The 9,581-nt window shown below is 45.5% G+C and overlaps 1 long non-coding RNA gene across 1 annotated transcript; it reads left to right on the forward strand.

The window, feature by feature from the left end:
- Positions 1 to 373: 373 nt before the first annotated feature.
- LOC104869867 lies at positions 374 to 5,519 on the forward strand. Its single transcript, XR_782381.1, has 3 exons — positions 374 to 491; positions 4,628 to 4,693; positions 5,447 to 5,519. It is a non-coding gene; the product is annotated as an uncharacterized LOC104869867 (long non-coding RNA).
- The last annotated feature ends 4,062 nt before the right edge of the window (positions 5,520 to 9,581 follow it).

Consider the following 9,581-nt stretch of genomic DNA (forward strand, 5'->3'; position numbering starts at 1 on the left):
CCTTGTTGGATTGAAGTATCTCAGAAGTCCTGAATGTGTGTCAGTTCGTGGTGCAAGCTGGATTTTGGCCGTTGCTTTTTCTCATTCATTTTTCAAGGAAAAGTTGTGTGTAAAAGTTGGGCGACTCTCCCTCCATGGACACTTTGGCCCACGCCCACAGATGGGTACGAGATGGGAGGTTTCTGTACCTGCCTGGGTTGAGGAGAGGGAGGGAGTTAGTTCACTGAAGTCCGCTTGGTTCCCTTTTATTGTGAGGCTGTCTGGGGAGGGGCCCAGACTGCTCACAACTGTATGTCGCCCTGAGCTAGGTCCTGGCCGTTAAATCCTTCAGAAATGCCCCTGACAGAGATGTTTCTCCCTCAAGCAGGGACCACCTCCAGTACCCATTATTCTTTAGGGCTATTTTGATTCTCCCAGCCTCCTGGCTTCGTGTCTTGGACCAGGATGCTAACATCCATCTCTCAGTGGCTGCCCTGCCACCAAGAGCCCAGGTGAGACCTATTTTCTGTTTGTATCTTCCCTTTCTCCTTCCTTTCATCTTAGTGTTGTTTTGCATAATAACTTCCAAAGGTTGCTCCTAGAGTTCCTGGTGACTAAATCCAGGCCTGATTTTAGAGCTCACTCCCTCTCTACCACGCTCACCTTTACAGCCATTGCTTATGCTAGCCCAGGTCACCAGGCCCCTCTTCACACCCTTGAGACCCCTGCTTTCTTGGGGACTTAGCATGCCCCCATATCTCTCTTATCTCTTCAGTGAGTTGCCTTACAGAGTAAGTTTAATTCCCTCAGTGCTTTTTTTTCTTAGCCGTCTTCCTGCCTCAGCCTCCCAAGTGCTGGGATCATAGGTATGCACCAGCACACCCGCCACCACCGCCAGCTTCCCCCTGTGTTTCTGTGCCTCTCATGTGCTGATTGCTGTGTTATTCCTGCCTGGTTAGTTACACAGTTTTTCCTTGTACTGGGCAAGTTTTCTTCTAACATGGCTCATCCTTGGGCCAGCAAGGAAAGAAGCAAGAACCTGCTTAAGCATTAGATTGTACTACAAAGGGCTGACATGGTGATTTCCCTTTGGGTGATTCGATCAAGGTAATTAATGTGATTTTTACTGGAGAGCAGACAGTGGCCTTCTGTTGGTTTCCCAGCCTGGTAAAAGGATAGCTGTAGAAAGAGGAAAGGGGAGGGAAGTAGCTGAGGCCTCGGGACAAGAGGTCCCTGCTACAGAGGATCTGCTCTCTGTATGTGGTGTCTTAGGTCCTTTGTTTTACCTCCAGACTGTGCAACTGCAGCTATCCGCTCTGCTGCCTTATGGCCTCTAAGTGGTACAAAATTGGATAATCTCAGTTCTCTGCTGCTCTAACATCTTTGGAAAATACCATGCAAAAGCAGAGATTACAGTGTTTTCCAAGTGTCCCTGGACCTTTGTAACAGCAGGACACAGCAGACCTCAGCACCTTTACTCACTTTTACCCACTGATGTGTTGCTGTGGCTGCTCTAGCAGCCGGGGCACTTCCCTCCAGGCAGTCACCTTGCCCTCTACTCTGGCTTGGCAGGGCTGCTGGGAAGTGGCCTCTTCCTGAGGCTCTTTAGAGGAGAGGGCTCCTTAGCCTGGGGTGACTTCCAAGCCTCTGAGCCCAGAGCCCTGTGGACTTTGAAGAGAGGAATAGTTGCCACTAACCATTTCTTAGTCTGCAGTATTCACACCCACAGCGCAGGGTAATTCATGAAAACACTTCGCAGATTTACAAAACCACCTCCTTGCTCTTCACTGGAATTTTGTATAAATAGATACCAAAAATAGTTGAGAAGAAGAGCCAGAAGAAAGATGTGTGTGTTGAGCAGGCTAGCTATAGAGTGATGCCATAGTTGGTGGCCACAGTGTGAGTGCTGATGACATTTGGGAACAGAAAGCATCTAGGTAGAGTTGCTAAGGGTGTCTCTGGCTTTTGTGTCCATTGCCTAAGTTTAGGAGTTATTGGCAGGCTACTCAAGACCACCTCAGCTCAGATCTCTATGTGACTGCTCTGCTCTTTTAAATATGTGCTCTTTTTTGAGTCCCTTGTATCCTGCTATTTCTCCTGCATTATTTTGCTGTGCTTGGGGCATTCCTGTTCTTCTAGATAAGCAGAAATCCTTGTATTCATTCTCAGAGGTTGTTGTATATAGTAACTAAGGAAGATCTTTTAGAGAATCAGTATAAGCATGCTGCTTTTGGTAAAATTCTTTTAAGCCATTTCATCTAAATATAACTTCTGTTTCATTTTTTCCTAAATATAACTGAGTTTAATGAGGACTTTTCACATGGAGTGAGCTTTCAAGAGGGCCCTGTCTGTGTTGCTAAAATTTTGGCACTTGAGTTGCTAGGGTGACATTTGGTTTCAATTTTTGTGGAGGGGCTTGAGCTCTGTCAGTCCTTTTCCTTTAGAGCCAGGCTTGGTGACACATACTTGTAATCTCAGCGCTTAGGAGGCTGAGGTAGGAGAATCAGTTGCTGGGAGTTTGAGGCCAGCCTGGACTACATAGTAAGTTCAAGACCAACCAGAACTGCATAGCAAGACCCTGTCTCAAAAAACAACAAAAACATCCTTTTCCTTTGGGAGAGTGGATCTGGTAGGAATTATCTGACTTGACTCGTTATAATTTTGGAAAGTTATAGTTTGGTCGCATTCATCATTGATCTTATTTTAGGGCTTCTTGAGAGAAAGTAGGCTGGCACACACACACACACACACACACACACACACACACACACCCACACTCCTAACCTTTAACAAAGAGTGTTTCAACCTTTACAGTGACAAGCAGTGTTACCAAATGAATTGTAGAAGAAAAAAGAATTTGAGTGATTAACCCACTGAAAAAATCTTTTGTAATGGAAAAGCCCTACTTATATTCCAGTGAGAAGACAACATTTATTTGCTAACCTGGGAAAATTTAGATTTGCATACTAAAGATTTGGTGACTTATGTTTGTTGATTGCCTGTCATAGGCAGTGGCTAAGGAATTAGGGGAGATAAGATGCAGTAGATGCAGTCTTTGCCCTACAGGATGTAGAAATTAAGTTAGGGAGAAGCAATATTAGCACTGTAAGAGGAAGTCTGTTAAGAGGCAATTAACTCTGAACATGCATTTTTAGCACAAGGAGAAATATGGAAAAATGTCTTTGAACCAGGATGGTCAAGGAAATATGTACAGGAGGTAGCTTTCAAATAGTCCTTGAAAATCACTTGTTTTTTTTTAAATTGAAAGTAATTTTTGCTAATTATAAAAAAAGTTAAACAATAGAGAGGTATTTAAAGGATGGTAGTCCTCCTCCATTCCCGTCTTGAGATGGCAGCCAGCACAGGGAGAGCACAGCCAAACAGGGAGGAAAAATTCAGAGAGATTTGGAGTGGCAAAGCTTATTCTGTTCCGTTTGCCTGGAAGGATAAGTGGCCAGGCTATGGGAAGCTTTGGATGCCAGGGAAGGAATCAGGTCTTCTTGAAGAGGCAGCAGAGAACCACAAGTTATGGCCAGGGTTGGGGCTGTAGCTCTGTGGTGGAGAAACCTGCCTGACATGCAGGACCCTGAGTTCTATCTCAGCCCCGCCCAAGCACACACACATAGTTGTGCTGAGTATCGTGACTACCACATGTGGCACCACTGCTTAGAAAGAGAATGGTAGTTTCGCGGGGCAGAACCTCGAAAGAGCTAGAATATCGAGGAGACAGACAGCCAGAGCTAGAGCTGAAGCTGGGGCAGGGGAGGGCTTGAGTTTCAGTGCAGAAAGGAAGGGCTGGATGGGAGAGGTGGGGTGGTTGCTTGCATTTGCCTGGGGTGGGGAGGTGTGGTACACTGGCTGGGAAGTTGGGGACGCCGCAGTTAACTCCTGGTGTCTGGGCTGGGTGACTTCTGCAGGTGGGACTCTGGCTTTCTTTGCCTCTCCAGTTCTGGACAGATGCCCCCTGAATATCTCAGCACTGACAGAACCCACACAGTGTACAGAGAACCTCTCTGGGGACACTGAGTTCAAGGAGACAATGTTAAGGGAAGATAATGACAACCAAGGTGATAGGACAATGCCCAGGAGGAAAAGAGGAGTTCTCAGAGCAGGAAAAGCAATCACTGAAGGGAGATGGAAGGAGCACTTGGCAAGGAGGGGAGGCTCAGGGACTCTGCATGACATCGTAAAAGTGGAACCTGAAAGATGCTGAGGACCAGGCTCTAGACAACTGATGGCAGAAGTCCTGCTGGGGCAGGGGAGAGAAGGGAAGAGCCACAGGCTTTGGAGAAAGCATGTTTAGGATATCAGTGTGGAGGACTTGCATGGAGGGGCAGTTCAGTGGGATTGGAGGAAATTCCCGTCAGGCCGGAGGCAGGCTTCTTCCTTGCAAGTTGAGAAGGCAGTGGGGGAAAATGCAGAGATGGGTTGGTGGAATCTGAAGGTTGTGTGCACAGGATGGCATGGGTGGCTTTTTGATATTCTTAGTAAAACCAAGCACAGGTTGGCTGGGGTGGGGGAGTGTCCTGAGATTTTGTGGACTGTAGGGAAACCAAAGCTCATTCTGTCTACTTCATTATGAAGCCAGAGATGTTGGGACCTTTTAATGACCTGTTAAATAATGCAGTGTTTATGCATTGATTCAAAGATATGACACACCTGGGAAATGCTTTCCTCTAACATCTGGAGCTGCTGGTTTGGAAGCGAGATAGAGGTGAGGATCAAAATATAATTTGTTTGCAGTTGGGGACAGATGTTGGGATGGGATAAATAGTTGGGGATGAGGAAATATTGGTCACTTAAGGGCGTGCACATAGAAAATTGCCCCAATTTCGCTATTTTTGTATGTCCTGTATCTTGTATTATCTTTTCCCAAGCTGGATTGGGTTTAAGGAGCAATGAAATACCCACAGTTTCCAAAACCTTGGCATTTGGGACCGAGGAGATGAGGATGGGAGTAAAGGGGACTTGGTCTCGAAACTCTGGCTGCATGTGCGGCTGAGGGAACAACCCCAGGCACTAGTTTCTTTCCGAGATTCTTTATGAGGTACTTTAATACCTCCAAATGCTCAGATTTGCCTCAGTTGATATGTTTAAGATTATAAAGCAAATCTCTAAATCTGAGTTTTCTTTTCATTGTGGGTATAACCTACATGCTTCTATGGGAAATGGACATTTAATCCAGAGATACACTTTGAAGCTTGAAAATAAAATCATAAAAAATTTTAAAATATGACCCCTTTATGAGTATTTGTGGAAATCATAAAAGGGTGATAATTCCAATTACCAGAGTCCCAGGCCAGGAAGTGAATTCACACTCTCAATCTGTTTCAGCATTTTCAGAAATTGATTTTCAAGAGAAGGAGCCAAGGCCCCAGTGGTAGAAAATAAACAGTTTAAGCATACAATTCACAAGAGTAGACTGTAAATGGCTATAAGATATTGAAAATTACATTTAATCTCCCAGACAGCTAAAAAGTGCTAATTCAAGCTGGGTGTGGTGATGTACACTTATAATCCTAGCACACAGAAGACTGAGGCAAGAGGATCACTGTGAATTCAAGGCCAGCCTAAACTACAAAGTGAGACCTTGTCTCAAAAAAGACAAAAATAAAATGAAGACTTTTGAATGCTTGCAAAAGTTTGATAAAATGGCTATGCTTTCTGGTTTTATTTGTTTGTTTCACAGTACTAGGGATAGAACCCAGGAGTTTATTCATGCTAGGCTAGCACTTTACACCTGAGATACATCCTCAGCCCTTTTCTGGCTGTGTTGAGGGGCATAAATGGCTTCTCCTCATTTCGAAAGCCCTTAGCAATGACTGTTAAAAATCTTAAAGCATTCTTCAGTTTCTGGCTAGGTAGGCAGTAGGTACTTGTCATTCCCATTTTGCTGCTGTGCAAACAGACTCATAGAGGTTAGATACCTTGTACAAGGTTACACTACACCTAGTTATGGAGAGTGCCACAGTTTGAACTTGCTGCAGGTCCAAAGTCCAGATCTTCCCATTTTCCCCTGTGACTTTACACGCAGGTCTGATAGCTCCAGCCCCGGCCCCTCCTCTCCTCTTGGGGCCACTGACCTTTGTTTACCTGTTCAGAGATCTGCAGTGTGAGCTATCAGCTGGGGTGCTACCTAGGGTGGTAGTCTGCACCCGCTCTGCAAACCTGAATCAGGGACCACGGTTGAAGTTGTCTTGCACAGAGCTGCGCTGCATAGCCCACCTCGCAGCCTTTGGCCCACTTCTCCAGGAGCTTCACCACCCAAGGAAAAAGTGGTTATCCAGTAGCATTGGACTTGTTTGGGTGTTGGAGACTGGTTTTCCTTGTTGCAATTGGTGAGAGGTGGAAGAATACATGAATGTGTCTCGGTGTGAGGAACGCCAGAGGAGTCGACTTACTCCCTCTCTCTGAAGTTTTGTTTACAACACAGTTTGTTTAACAAAAACAAGCTCCAGTAAATCAAGTGTGCAAATGTTGTTTTCTTACGGTTCATTTTACTACATATTTGCTAAATTAGTTTTTCTCTTTAAGCTTTCTGTAAATCAGAAGTCAGTCCCAGTCATCTAATGGAAGCTGTCTATTAAATCCATCCTTAACGTTTACACAGCTTTTCTGGAAATTCCCATCCTACCTTCTCTGTGTTTTGTTTGATGTTAAAATCATGAGGCCAGGTACGGTGGCACACACCTGTAATGCCAGCACTCAGGAAGCTGTGGCAGGAGGATTGCCATGAGTTTGAGGCCAGCCTGGACCACATAGTGACTTCAAAGCCAGGCTGAACTATCAGCAAGACTCTGTCTCACTGAAAAAACCTAATGCCCCACTGAAAGAAATTAAAATCATGAAATTCAGTATTTTTGCCTTTGCTTCTCAATTATCTCCTAGGTAGTCTCTTCTGGAAAATAACAGTACCAGGGAAAGATTAATGTGAGGGCTCTTGGGTGTGGTTGGTAGAGACTGGGGAGGCCCATGGATACTGAGATCTGCTGAGGCCTGGTTGTGGCAAGGCATTAAATCTTAGTGAGATGAAGATCTTAGACTTCATAAAGTGAATGGTGCTATTATTTGTAGGAGTGTCCATAGATAATGTGTGGAAAAACCAGAAAGGTGTAAAAATGAGAGATGGTAACTATGATTAAGAAATAGATGGATCTGATTGATATTGAGTAAGAAAAACAAACAAGCCAGGGATTTAGCTCAGTGGTTCCGTCACTTGCCTCGAAAGCACAAGGACCTGAGTTCGATCCTGGGTACAAAAAACAAACAAACAAAAACAAAACAAGTAGGAATGAATGGTATGAAAATCAAATCAATTTACAGGTCCAGATTTGTCAGCTGTGGTCATTTTTGATGTTTGGGATCACATTCCTCTCCATACATGTAGTCCATGAAAGAATATATCAGGGTCGCTGACATCAATTGGATTTGTGAAACACCTCCTGGAGTGAGAGTTTTATCAAGCATCCTGCCTGCTCGCCCCTCACCCTGTAACCCTCAGAGCTGGAAGGGGCCATCCAGTCCATCCTGAGCTGAACGATGCAAGCTCAGGGCATTGGTACCTGCCTGAGAGTGGTCAGGAGAAAGAAAGACCAAGGCTCACCTGTGTGTCTTGGTGCTGTACCCTGTTATTCCTGGGGTTCCAGGTGCCTGGAGACAGTGCATGGCAAAGTGATTTGTTTTACAGTGTAATATCTGGTGTGTGATAAGTGACTGGTTTTTTTTTTTTGGTAGCGGGGATGGAACTCAGGGCCTTGCGCTTGTGAGGCAAGCAGTGGAACCACTGAGATAAACCCTCAGCCCTGTTTTGTTTTGATGTGACAGGGTCTTACTGTGAGTCCAGGCTGGCCTTGAGCTCACCATGTAGCCCAAGTAGCCTTCAAACTTTGTGATCCTCCTGCCTCAGCCTTTCAGGGGCTGGTATTTGAACCAGCATGTGAGGCTTGTGATTCATTTGTTGAATGATAACACTAAAGATGGGCATTGAAAAGCAGCCCTGTAGGCACCTTGAGTGTTCCAGATGCTCTGAACCACAGAGACAACTGCCCCCCACGCTGACATCTTGTACAACTCATGTAGAATCTCAGCTTCATCTTTGAGGAAGCTGGGACTGAGAGGAAGTAGGGGCCCAGACATGCCTCATTGGAACTTGGTGGAGCCAGCATTCCAGCCTTGGCGGACAAGGGGGTCTGGCTCCATGACAGCCAAGTTAATGGGATGTGCCACTTGGAGCAAGTAGTTAGTAGAAGTAGAAGATAAATATATCCCTCTGCATTGTTCTCTTTTGTGGCACTTCCGGCCCTGGTGCGGGGGTGGGGTGGGGTGGGGTCAGAGATGGCATGTAGTCTTCATTTTAAGGTCTCAGAGCCCTGTTAAATTCAATCTTAATCTTTGTCTGTGAGCTGTAGCTCCTTCTAATCTACTGTACCCCACCCCAAGCTCCCTTTTGTTTTCCTTTGGGCCCTATCAAGGTGGCAACCATGGTTCCTTTAACATCATTTTAGGTGATATAAGGGACCTCTGTTGACTTGCCTGTTGGAATTTCCCACTCCTGGCTAGCCCCACTTTCTTGTATGAGTATGAGAATTACTGCGAATGCACATTTGACAGGATCATTATTTATTATATTACCTATTACTGTTTCCCAGGTGAGACGCATAGAGGGGAGGGGTAGCAGGGATATTAGAGTATGTGAAATGAAACACATCTACTTTATAGCACAACAACCGTTTGTGTTAGAAAATGTTTGTCAGGAGCCTGATGAGGTGGCTGCTGGAGAGGCTGAGACGAGGATTACAAGTTTGAGGTCAGCCTGGCAAGTTAGCAAGATTCTGTCTCCAAAAAATGAGGGCCAGGCATGGTATACACCTGTAATCCCAGCAGTTGGGAGACTGAGGCAGAAGTATCATTGGGAATTCTAGGCCAGCCTGGGTTACATAGTGAGTTCAAGGACAGCTTTGGCTACATAGAGAGACCCTGTCTCAAACAAAAAAGTGCTGCGTGTGGTGGCACATGCCTGTAATCCCAGCACTCAAGAGGCTGAGGCAGGAGGATTGCTGTGAGTTTGAGACCAACCTGGACTACATAGTTCTGGGTCAGTCTTAACTACATAGTGAGACCCTGCCTCAAAAAAAAAAAAAAAAAAAAAGTGCTGGAAATACAGCTTAATAGTAGAGCTTTCCCTGGGTTTCATCCCCCATTACCACACACACACACACACACAAAAGCTGGCCAAAGAAAGAGACACTGATGCTTGTCAGGGAGAGAGAGATAAAAAGAAAGAGAAGAATGGAGAGAGGCTGGAAGGGAGGGAACATGCTTTGGAGTAGGACCATCTTTTACTGGGTGTTCCCAGTCTATGCTGAGGATGGAGCCTTGGGCTGAAATGATGAGACTGTGGAGCCTTTATCAAGAGTACCTTTGACCCTGCCCTGAAGAAAGAAAGGAAGAGATGGAGGAGCAGGTGCTCCTTGATGGGCCTCCGTTTTCCTTAGGGTGTCGGGCCTTATACTCTTGTTGTTTCTGCCTCAGCCTCCAAGAGTTCAGGGATTACAGGTATTTGTTTTATTTGTTTTTCTCTCCCCTCTGCTCCCTTCCCCTTC

Source organism: Fukomys damarensis, unplaced genomic scaffold (genome assembly GCF_012274545.1).
Source record: "Fukomys damarensis isolate Sample0158 unplaced genomic scaffold, DMR_v1.0_HiC HiC_scaffold_2, whole genome shotgun sequence".
NCBI classification, from domain to species: domain Eukaryota; kingdom Metazoa; phylum Chordata; class Mammalia; order Rodentia; family Bathyergidae; genus Fukomys; species Fukomys damarensis.